Genomic DNA, 11,263 nt, shown 5'->3' with positions numbered 1-11,263 from the left:
ATTAGGCCCTAGAGGGCAGAAGTGTATCTTTATTAGATACTCCGAACACTCCAAAGGGTACGTGTTCATAGGTGAACAAGCTGATGGAAGTGTGACTGAAATGGAGTCACGAGATGTCACGTTCTTGGAGAACGATTTTCTTAGTAGAGGTGAGATCGATAAGGACTTCCAATTACATGAGATGGAAGATCCCGATAACACACCCACTAATGTTATTGAGGGAAATACAGATTTACTTCAACATATAAGACCTAGTGGGAGTGTAGCGTCGCCTAGCGATCTAAATTCTCAAGTAGTTCAGTTGCGTAAAAGTAATCGTAAAAGTATTCCCCGTCGTTGATTTGAGATTGAAGGGAAAGCATTTATAATTGCTCCACAAGACGATACAGAGCCTAAAACAGTTCAAGAGGCTCTCTCATCTCCGGACAAAGAAGAATGGAGAAAAGCTTTGGAAGACGAAATTGAGTCTATGAGGACTAACCACGTCTGGGACTTGGTTGATCTGCCACCCAATCGCAAGGCTATTGGAAACAAATGGATTTTCAAGATTAAGCGAAGGGCGGATGGATCCATTGAAAAGTATAAGGCTCGCTTTGTGGCAAAAGGCTATACTCAACAAGAGGATGTAGACTATGAGGAAACTTTTTCACCAGTTGTAAGGTTTGCCTCCATACATCTTATCCTAGCCATTGTTGCACATTTGGACCTAGAATTACATCAAATGAATGTAAAGATAGCATTTCTCAATGGAGAACTAGATGAAGAAATCTATATGAAACAACCAATAGGTTTCATTGCTGAAGGTCAAGAGCGTAACGTTTGCAAACTTCATCGCTCAATTTATGGCCTTAAGCAATTGTCTAGACAGTGGTATTTTCATTTTCATCGAGTCATAACTTCTTTTGGGTTCACGATAATCGAAGAGGATCACTGTGTGTATATCAAACGGCCCGAGGATAAATTTATGATTTTATCTCTTTATGTGGACGATATTCTCTTGGCTAGAAATGACAAGGGTTTGGTTATAACTATAAAAGAATGGTTGTCTTCTAATTTTGAAATGAAGGACATGGGAGAAGCTGCATATATATTGGGAGTTAAGATTGAAAGAGATCGATCAAAGAAACTCCTTGCTATGTCACAAGAGTCTTATATAATGAAGATTCTTGAACGCTTCAATATGCAGCACTGTAATCCCATTGATACCCCTGTCATGCAAGGCGAAAACCTGAGTACTAAAATGTGTCCTAAGACTCTAGAAGAAAAGAAAGAAATGGTAACTGTTCCTTACGCTAGTGCTGTCGGAAGTTTGATGTATGCTATGATGTGTACTCGACCCGACATATGTCATGCTGTGGGGTTAGTAAGCCGATATCAATCAAATCCTGGTCCAGCACACTGGAAAGCAGTTAAGAGGATCCTGAGATACTTGAAAGGCACTATGGACTATCGACTTTGCTATCAAGGGAGTGATCTACGCTTATTAGGATACTCTGATCCTGATTGGGGAGGAGACCTAGATGATCGTAAATCGACGTCTGGATATGCGTTCTTGCTTAATGATGGGGCAATTTCTTGGAATAGCAAGAAACAGACATGCATAGCTTTATCTACGATAGAGGCAGAATTTATTGCATGTTCTGCTGCAATGCAAGAAGCAGTATGGCTAAAATGTTTCTTGGAAAATTTAGCCATTGTCACTGATGTCCCAAGACCAGTGACAGTATATTGCGATAGTCAAGCAGCCATTGCCTATGTGAAAGATCCCAAGTACCATGGTAGGACGAAGCACATTGACATAAAGAATAACTTCATCAGAGATATAATAGCGCAGAAGGAAGTAGTCCTGCAATACATTTCAACCAACAGGATGGTTGCTGATCCATTTACGAAGGCTGTTCCAAGAGACGTGTTCTTGACCCACATGATGTCTCTAGGATTACGTAGAATGTGATTATGATATATAATATTGTTGAGGATTGCTGGATTATGTGTGTATATGTATTGTACTTGTTTGTTAATGAATTGATGTTTTATCAATTAGTACAATATTATGAGACTAGCACAAACACACATATATTGTTGAATATGTCACCAGGCAATGATTGGCTAACTCACACGAACAATCACCTCAAACGCTATAATAAGCGGGTTGAGATGAGACGATATGTACTATAAATGTTGGAAGAGCAGTTTAGTACATAAAACGATTTAATGTCGCATTGATCGGAATCAAGATAAGGTCTGTTATTCGTATTTGATAAGACCGAACATGATAGTCCCATAATCATGTATGCCTGAAAGTAGTCGGATGCGAGTACTAAATTGGGCGCTGTGGAAAGCGAGCTGATATAGCACTCGGGCTAAACATGAGTACATAAGAAGCATGTGACTATGTTTAGGCTAAGATTCGTATAGTGGATATGATTAATAAATGAGATATGCTCTTATAGAAAAAGAAATTCACTATAGCATATAATTCATACTACATGTGCTTTATTTGACCAATAAAGAAGATGAGTACAATTATCCCTATTTATTCATCGTGTGAGTCCTTAAGGTAATTTATAATTTACCTTACTTTGTGCCATATGTTACTTCTGTTCTCAAAATAGAAGATCAATATTGCTACTTTAGCATGTTACCGGCGGTCATGAATAGATATGGCTTTATGGGACGTGTCTAGGAAAGCAGTTGTTCTGAAATGGAGAGAGACATGAGTGCGAAGGAAGACTATTGTTGTTTTACATCTATCACATGTGTTTACTGGTCGACTAATTATTTCGCCTTCAATGGCTTTCGGAAATAATTGTAAATACATGGTGTTTTTTAGAAAAGTCAAGTATAGCCTTTAAGGGATAGGTATACTTGGACTGATGTAACAAAATATGTCTGGGGCACTGTGAGACATCAATTGTTTATTTATTTTTGGGGTTGTAGCCATTATGTTGTCCCTAACATGTGCATAATTAGAGCTCCCAAGTGTAGGTGTACTCACTGGTTGCACGGCTTTTTTGCCAGTATGAATTGTTTCTAAGGTAGATGAATGTTGAATGCCTTATGTTCTTGATAGAGCATCATCAAGCCCATCATGTGCGAGTGGGAGATGTTATATTTCGTCGGTCCGCCCATGATGTGTGTGTCCAAGGGACACCATTTGCTCTAATAAGAGGTGTATCTGAGAGACACCTTTTGAAGAGGTGCGAGGAGAGTTTCTTAATGGAAGTTAAGATAACTTCTTCGGCAGATGAACAATATACAAGAAAAATTCAGAACTCTCTCTCTCAACGCATTAGGATTCGGTATCTACTTTGAGAAGACAATCGGCATTAACGCTGTGGAACAAGAATACTTTCCTTGTGATTGTATTCGGACCAACGTGTAGTAGATTCGTTCATCGTTTGCTGGTGATTCAACGTACGATCCTGGAAATTTTGTTTGGAGTGCATCGAACAGGTTAGTCGATTCTCCAGTCACTCGCTTCCAACAGAAGTCTACCTGGAAAAAAAAAAAACCTTGAACTTATAAAGCTTTGAGAAAACAAAGTACAATTTCCATCAATTTGGCTATGAAGTTCTGCGGATGAAACTTAGCAACCCTTTTACTTTTTAGGCATTGTGCGCCAGCTCTTCTAGCTTCTCCTTTGCAAATCTCTCAGACGAAACACTTGGCAGATTGTTGAGCGACATTCCTTCACCTATAATCTTCTTCTTCATCTCATTGCTGTGCATAATTTTACTATCGAGTTTATAACCAAGGAATGCAGGGATATCTATTAACTCGTCAAGGTCGCTTCCTATCTTCCCTACCATATATTCCACTTTCTCCTCCAGAGAATCAGGATTGTATTGAAGTATGTGAGGATGCTTCTTACTCATGAAAAGCACGTCTTCACAGGAAAACCCGTAACTCAAGAAGAGCTCAATCACCTTCTGCATATTTTCACAACTCGTCCTAGTCACAGCGCCTATTGCAACTGCGAATGCCTTCGTTTTGGACTTGTAACCAATTTTCACCAAAAAACCAAGCTAATAAGCAATGTTACCCTGAAGAGATGGACCCAAAAACAAAGGGGCTTTTGTCAAGAACTTGAAAATCTCATTGGAGTTCATTCCACATTCTTTGAGAAAACTAATTCCGGGATGCAACTTCCTCTCCTTGCTCGCACTAACAATGTTAGGAAATACCAGAATGATCCTATACATTTCTCGATCAATCCTGCAAATGACCTCAAGAACTCTACATGGCTTTCCAAGTGTTCCACAAGGTATTTCAAAATGGCAGGCAGTTTGCGCATCACTGCCCCGGTGGCATCATCATCTCCTCGACTAAGTTCTAGGAGAAACTCCACTCTTGGAATCAATTGGCCATCCATATCAAAGTTAAGAATGGGGGGATGCCTCTCAATCAAATCAACCCCACCAAAGCGGTTTAACATGAACAATCTTCAAGCGGTTTAAGAGATATAGTCATCGTCAAATTCACATTGTTGAGAACATGAACAATCTTTTCTCTAGGAGTCCCCCTGTGAATCAGAAAATTAACCTTTTCCTCAAATCCAACTAAGAATCGTGGCTCCGTTGACATAAAGAGACGCTTGAGCTGGTCGGGTCAACCTTTCCATCTAAATTGTCACGCACGAAGAGTATCAAGGGATCAATTTCATCTGCTGCCAACACAGAAGGGCATTTCGCAACCAAACGGCAGACCTCAAGGCCACTAAATCCTACAGATTTCAAAGAGGCTGACACGAGCCTGCAATGAAACAATAGATTTCAACCTCAAATCCGGGTCCCCTGGTCACGAGAGATTCGGTCTCTTTCTCGGTGAGCCCGATTTCTTGGAATAACACATAGAATGCCCCTGAAAAGGCAAGACTTTGACAAGAAGTTCGATCAAATATTCGAATTGCGCTCAAGAACATGACCTGTTTCATAATTTGTCTATGAGAGTCACCAGCCCAGTTCGAACTCGATATTACGTGATGAGTTGACGCAACGGCATTGTACGTGAAGTAATGGCGCTCTCTATTACAGCCCACTGTACAGTGCGTTTCCTGGTGACAGAATGAAGGATGGATGGAGATGATAAGAGGCTTAGAGCTAATGGCGGGTGTTTCTAGAACTTTGAGCAGGACCTTTTTCGAAACAAGTTGCCCAGTTCCGACCATGAACGGGTCATACGTATTGCACGTAAGTATAAGGACGTTTCACTTCATTTATTTCACGAAAAATAAATAATTTTAAAAATATTTTTTTAAATTAATTATTTGTATCGCTTATAAAATTAATGAACAAAAAATATTTCGATCGTCCATGAAGATATTTAGACATAAATTGTCGATAACAAAAAAAAAACAAATAACATGTACATGTGAAAAGTTTCAAGTGGATTAAATGGGTGGGAATGAGTTTTCCTAGAATATTAATGTGTTTTGGAATTATGAATCAGGTATGGGTCATTATATTTGTATTGCTTGAAAATGGGTCAAAACGGATTGAATAGGTCAAATATGGGTCGGACCATATTCGACCCGACCCAAACCCAACTTGACCCGCCCGTTTGACGCGTTGAGTTAATAAAATCTAAAATTCCATAAATAAAAGAATATAAATATCAAGAAAACAACTAAATCAAGAAAATATGACATACTATTAATTCCCTTTTTTACCTATAATGGCGATTAAAGAATGTTAGATTACATCAAAGTCCCTGGGAGCTGTATATGTCCCAAATCACCACTCCAAATGAATTAAGATGAAATGGTACCAGCGTCTCTGGAGAACAATTTGAAGTAATTAGATTCGTTTCTTTCATTTTTGACACAATTTGAAGTAAATAGATTCGTTTCTTTCATTTTTGACCTTTCTCCTATTCGATTGTCTACTTAAGCGAGCCACACCAGAAATTTGTCCGTGCGAACAATACAACTTCTGCAGGATATGGAAACTTAGAGAACAAGATAAGATCGGGACCGATATAAAGGAATCAAAACGATGCATACTTTGTCCAGATCGGGATTCACATATACCTCCTGGAGTATCCATCAGAGCATGAGGCCAATAGTTTGATGTCCCAAAGGACCGACCTAATGTGATTATCATCGGCAAAGTCTCATTGACAGGCCAAAAGTTTCCCCTTCGCTCAAACATTCGTTTTCCTCGGTCTCCATGTTCACCTTCATCTCTGCTAATCATTTCATCTCCTCTGCTTATGAAGCCGAAGCTCGGCCGAATGTGATGCTGATAGGTACAGAGAAAAGGATGCTCGTGCTTCTACGATCCAGAGCGTCGGCTCATCATGGCCAAAAGTAATGACGAAGATACCACTGCCATGAGACAGATGAGACTTTGCCATTACTTGCGACAGAAGGACAACCAAGTAATGTTCAGAGATCAACTGACTTCGAAGATTCCCAGTTCTTAGCTTTGTGCATCTTAGCCTTGATTGCCATCTTCTCCAAAGCACGTGAATTACGAAGAAGAAATTTAATTAAAAAAAGCCACTGCTTCAGCTCCAAACACATGTAGCACTGAAACCAACAATCTCTACGCTCACAAGATGCTTCGCGGAATACTCAAATTCTTGGTTTTGTGACACAATACAATTCCTCCTTATCATAGTATTGGTCATCCAGATCAAACTCAAGCTGCACATAGAATTGGCCAATTGGAATAAAAACTCTATTATGCCAAAGAAAAAGAAAATGAAATAGATTCTAACTTCTAAGCACCTGGATTCATGTAATCTGTTATAGCACGAGGTTTTTCTTCACAGTTGTAAAGTATCAAAGGCAATTAATTAATTGAAAATTCTTCTTCTTTGATTTCATTCATGTCGATATTACAAACTTAGTCGCTTGTAGCAATGTGAATTATTCTTCTTTCATGTCGTCATTAATATATTTGCAGCTCTTTTAGATTTGATATGATTGCTCTTTCGACCGAATTTTCTTTTTAAAGAGGCGAAATCGGATTGAATAGGACATATTAGTGGCTATTGTGCTACAACATAGTTTCAAATCTTGATAGTCAATTTTTCTTTTTCCAGCGGTTCTTAGATGATTAAAATGAGACATGTGCAACTTCCATCTCTCGAAGTGTTAAATATCTGTCTTCTTGTTATAATTTTATTGGAAGGTAACTCGATGACTACTAAGTATGTGTATGAGTCTAATATATACGCATTAAACATGTATTTGGTTCTTGTGGGTGTCCTCTTTTTTTTTTTTCAAGTGCGGACTTGTTTTACATCTGTATCATGATGTAATTTCTAATTTTGTTTCTATTTATTGAGAATTTCATCGTTTAATTTTGGTCCGTTCGACGTGTGGATTGGCGCTTAGTTGCTAGTAATATAGAAAGGAAAACAGAGTAAGTACGGTAATTAGGAGAGAAAGAGGAATAGACGTATGCCTCGTTCAAGAAATGGTAGTGGCGATTATTCATATCACCAACGTCCAAACTTTTCATGAAAATTGCGGACAAGAGTAGGGAAACTAATGCAGGATTGAAAAATGTAATGGTAATTTAAGGAAGTTACACACATTTACAAATCGGCACATATGTAGTTATAAGAATTTCAGGCAGAAAGGTTGTTATAAACAAAAGTTGTAATGACACCAGAATAAATTAATTTTTTTAAGCTCAGTAACAATTCTCGATGTTCGATTGACCAAAATGTCCTCCCTATCCCGACTGTGTACTACACATGTTTTTAGTTTTCGTATCTCCGATGAGTCAAGTCGTTTAACTTATTCTTAAACCAACGTCACCTTGAATTCTCAAGCTACCTAAATCTCTGATGAGTCAAGTCATTTATTGTACAGAAAGACTAGACATATAATATCAAGATGTAAATTCATGGGCTAGTCCCACGCTATAGAAAGGAGAAAATTACCAAAAAAATCATAAACCTATTATAATTATGTCAATTCAACCCAAACCAGGCAAGGGCCGCGATGCCTCGCCCTGGGCCAGAGAGAGCGTCCTGGCCCTCGCCGGCTATAAGTGCTGGAAAAAAAAAACTAAAGAAAAGAAAAGAAAAAAATCATAAAATAATTCGAAAAATATTATTAAAAAAATGTCTATGTTAATGTCGGCCATGCCACGTAGGACGGTTGGCGTCCTACAAAAGGTTTAGGATTTAATTAGATAAAAAAACAGATTTAAGACTTTTTTGATAATTTTTTGCAATAGGAAGTATCTAGTGTTTTTATAAGCAGGGGCATGGACCCATTCTTGACTCTGTTGTTCCGCTAGATGCGGTGAGAATCCCATTGCTATGTAATAACAAGTTGAACATAAGTTAAAACAGGAACTTTATCACTAATTCAAAAAATAAAGGGAAAAAAAGAACAGGAACTAGATTCCCGACATGGGCGAGTTTACTCCTAGTTCCCCAACTTCTTAAAATTTCAATTAAGGTCGGAGTAGGGAAAACAAAAGTTTACGTATGGATCCATAAAGCTCGGGCCCCCAAATTAATCATATTTCTTTAAATTCCAATGTTTAAGGAGCTATTAGGAACTTCTAGTAAAAGAAAAATTTTGAATTAAGATCTATTTTCCTTTAGCAATATTGATTCTAGTATTAAATTGCTTGGACACCCCCTCAATTTTATCAAAGTTACTCAAAAACCCCCTGCATTTTCAAAATGCACTCCGACGGTCCGACCCCGTGTTAGAAACATTTTCCAATTTGATAGATTAATAAAAAATTAAGTTGTAACAATAAAGTTTTCAAAATATAGCTGGAATATGGACAACCAAGTCACCACTAAAGAGAAAAGTGCCAAAAAAGTCATAAACATTTTGCATTTGTGTCAATTTAGTCCTAAACCTTTTTTTGGTACCAATTAAGTCCTAAACCTTTTGCATTGGTGTCAATTTAGTCCTAAACCTTTTATCTTGTGCTAATTTAATCCTTCCGGCCAATTTTGGCCGGATTTTGCTGACATGGACACCGGCGACCGATCATCGGCGCTGACATGGACAATTTTAATATTTTTTTGAATTTTTATTTCTTTTTTCTGTTTTTCCCTTCCCCCAGCCTGTTGTCGGACCGGCGACCGGCCAGAGGCCGGCGAGGTCGCCCTTGCCGGTTGAGGCCCGACCTCGCCGAATCTGACAAGGCCGCCCTCACCATGGCTGGACGAGGCACGACCTTGCCAGATCCGGCGAGGTCGTGCCTCGCTTAGACGCCGGCGAGGTCGGGCCTCGCCCAGCCATGGCGAGACTCGAGTCGTCGCGATAGCCTCGGGACGACTTGAGCCTTGCCACGGCTGGTCGAGGCCCGACCTCGCCGGATCTGGCAAGGTCGAGCCTTGTCGGTGTATGGGCGAGGCACAACCTCGTCGGATTTGGCGAGGTCGTGCCTCGACCAGCCATGGCGAGGCTCGCCCTCACCGGCCACTGGCAAGGGCGGCCTCGCCAGCGGCTAGGCGAGGCCCGACCTCCATAGATCCGGCGAGAGCGAGCCTGGTCGAGGCTTGCCTTCGTCGGCCTTTGGCCTCTGACCGGTCGTTGGACCGGCAACTGGTTGGGGGAGGGGAAAAACGAAAAGAAATAAAAATTCAATAAAATATTAAAATATTATTAAAGTTGTCCATGTCAGCACCGATGACCGGCGTCCATGTTAGCAAAATTCGGCCAAAATTGGCACAAAGACAAAAGGTTTAGGACTGAATTAGCACCAATACAAAAGATTTAGGACTAAATTAGCACAAAAAAAAAGATTTAGGACTAAATTGGCACCAATGCAAAATGTTTAGGACTTTTTTGGCACTTTTCCCCACCACTAAAAGAGCAATTTGTTCATACCATGAGTTTTTTGTATATGCAGTTGACATAATATAAGTCTATCCTCCTTTGCATGCATTGAACCGTAATTTCAAAAGCACAATATGATTAAGCATGTCAGGAGATGTTAAACAAATTGAAATGTAAACTGGAATAGCATGACAACAAAAAATTTCCAAGTTAGACACAAAATATAACACTACATGAACACTACTAGAGAATTAATCTGATTTCTTCATGGGGTTTAGTCGATATTAACAGTGGAATCGAATTTGGCACAAAAATTTCCAAGTTAGACACAAAAATCACTTCTAGACGGATAGAGACCAAACCGCGAGAGTCGCGCTCGACTGTGACTTGAGCATGAAAGAAGATGCTTAAGTTAGGGTTTACGTATATTGGCATCGAATGATGAACGACGATCTTCAAAAAAGCAAAAATACAAATTCATTTTTTTTTAAACACGAGAGAAATTTGCGTATATCTGATAAAGCAGGTAGGGTGATTTACGTTGGACCCTGTTTTCGCGTCTCTTCCTTGGATACGTGGAGTTTTATCAAGTTAATTTTCATGATCCAACTACAATTCAAATAAATTAATCTACATTACTCAATTTTGATTAATTCTTTTACCTAAGAATCGACAAAGGGGCAGAGTGCACTTCGAATATGTGAGGGGTGTCCGAGTATTTTGTTTTTTTTTCCAAATTGAGAGGTGTCGCAACCTATCCTTCGAGGGCCGCCTTGGGAAGTAGATTTAGAGGTACTTTATGGGACCCTCCCTAAGTCCATACCTCGCATGGCATTGGTTGTTTAAATCTATGTATTCGTTAGGAGTCGCCACTAGCCATGAATAAGGATCAGCTAGAAACCTTAATCAAGACGCGGGAGTGTCGTCTCGATACATACGCAATTAGAGATTCTTAGAGATCGGGGACTTGATTACACTAGTTATTCAACTAATACCCTTTCGGTATCTAAACTTGACTATTTGCTAACCAACAATTCATGACAGTCTTTCACTAATCGAGAATCTTAAATTTCATCATAACCATTCTAAAAGGAAAAACAACAATCATTGTATTTAAAATGCGCAATCGAATGAAATCAAAATGAAAGTACACAAGTAGAGACCTAGCATCGTCTCTAAAAGAAAAGGGTAATCAAAATTATAAGGTAAAACCTTAAAGGTTTATTTAATTTTGAGAACAATTTTTATTTAAGCCTAAAATGTTTATTAAAAACCCTAAACCAGATTTATTACAATTTTTTAGCTTTTCCCACATTTTTTATTTTTCTAAATGTTCTGAATTTTTTTTATTATTATTTTATTATGGAAAAAGGACCTCACACCGGGTTCAGGAACCCGGTCTAATTAGCTGGTTGACCCGGACCCCAGTGGTCCAGGTCAGACTCGCAATTCGGACCGGTCCTTGGGCCTAGTCCGAATTTGGGTCTCTTCTGA

General features: G+C 39.1%; 1 pseudogene; it reads right to left on the bottom strand.

Annotated features, from left to right (window-relative positions):
* Positions 1 to 3,510: 3,510 nt before the first annotated feature.
* On the bottom strand, positions 3,511 to 5,170 carry LOC130136966 (transcription termination factor MTERF8, chloroplastic-like; annotated as a pseudogene).
* Positions 5,171 to 11,263: the final 6,093 nt, after the last annotated feature.

The sequence above is a fragment of the Syzygium oleosum genome, unplaced genomic scaffold (assembly GCF_021117445.2).
Source record: "Syzygium oleosum isolate NSW1041296 unplaced genomic scaffold, Sole_v2.1 Sole_v2.56, whole genome shotgun sequence".
NCBI classification, from domain to species: domain Eukaryota; kingdom Viridiplantae; phylum Streptophyta; class Magnoliopsida; order Myrtales; family Myrtaceae; genus Syzygium; species Syzygium oleosum.
The sequence above is the reverse complement of the archived record's forward strand: the minus strand, read 5'-3'. Positions and strand labels throughout refer to the sequence as shown.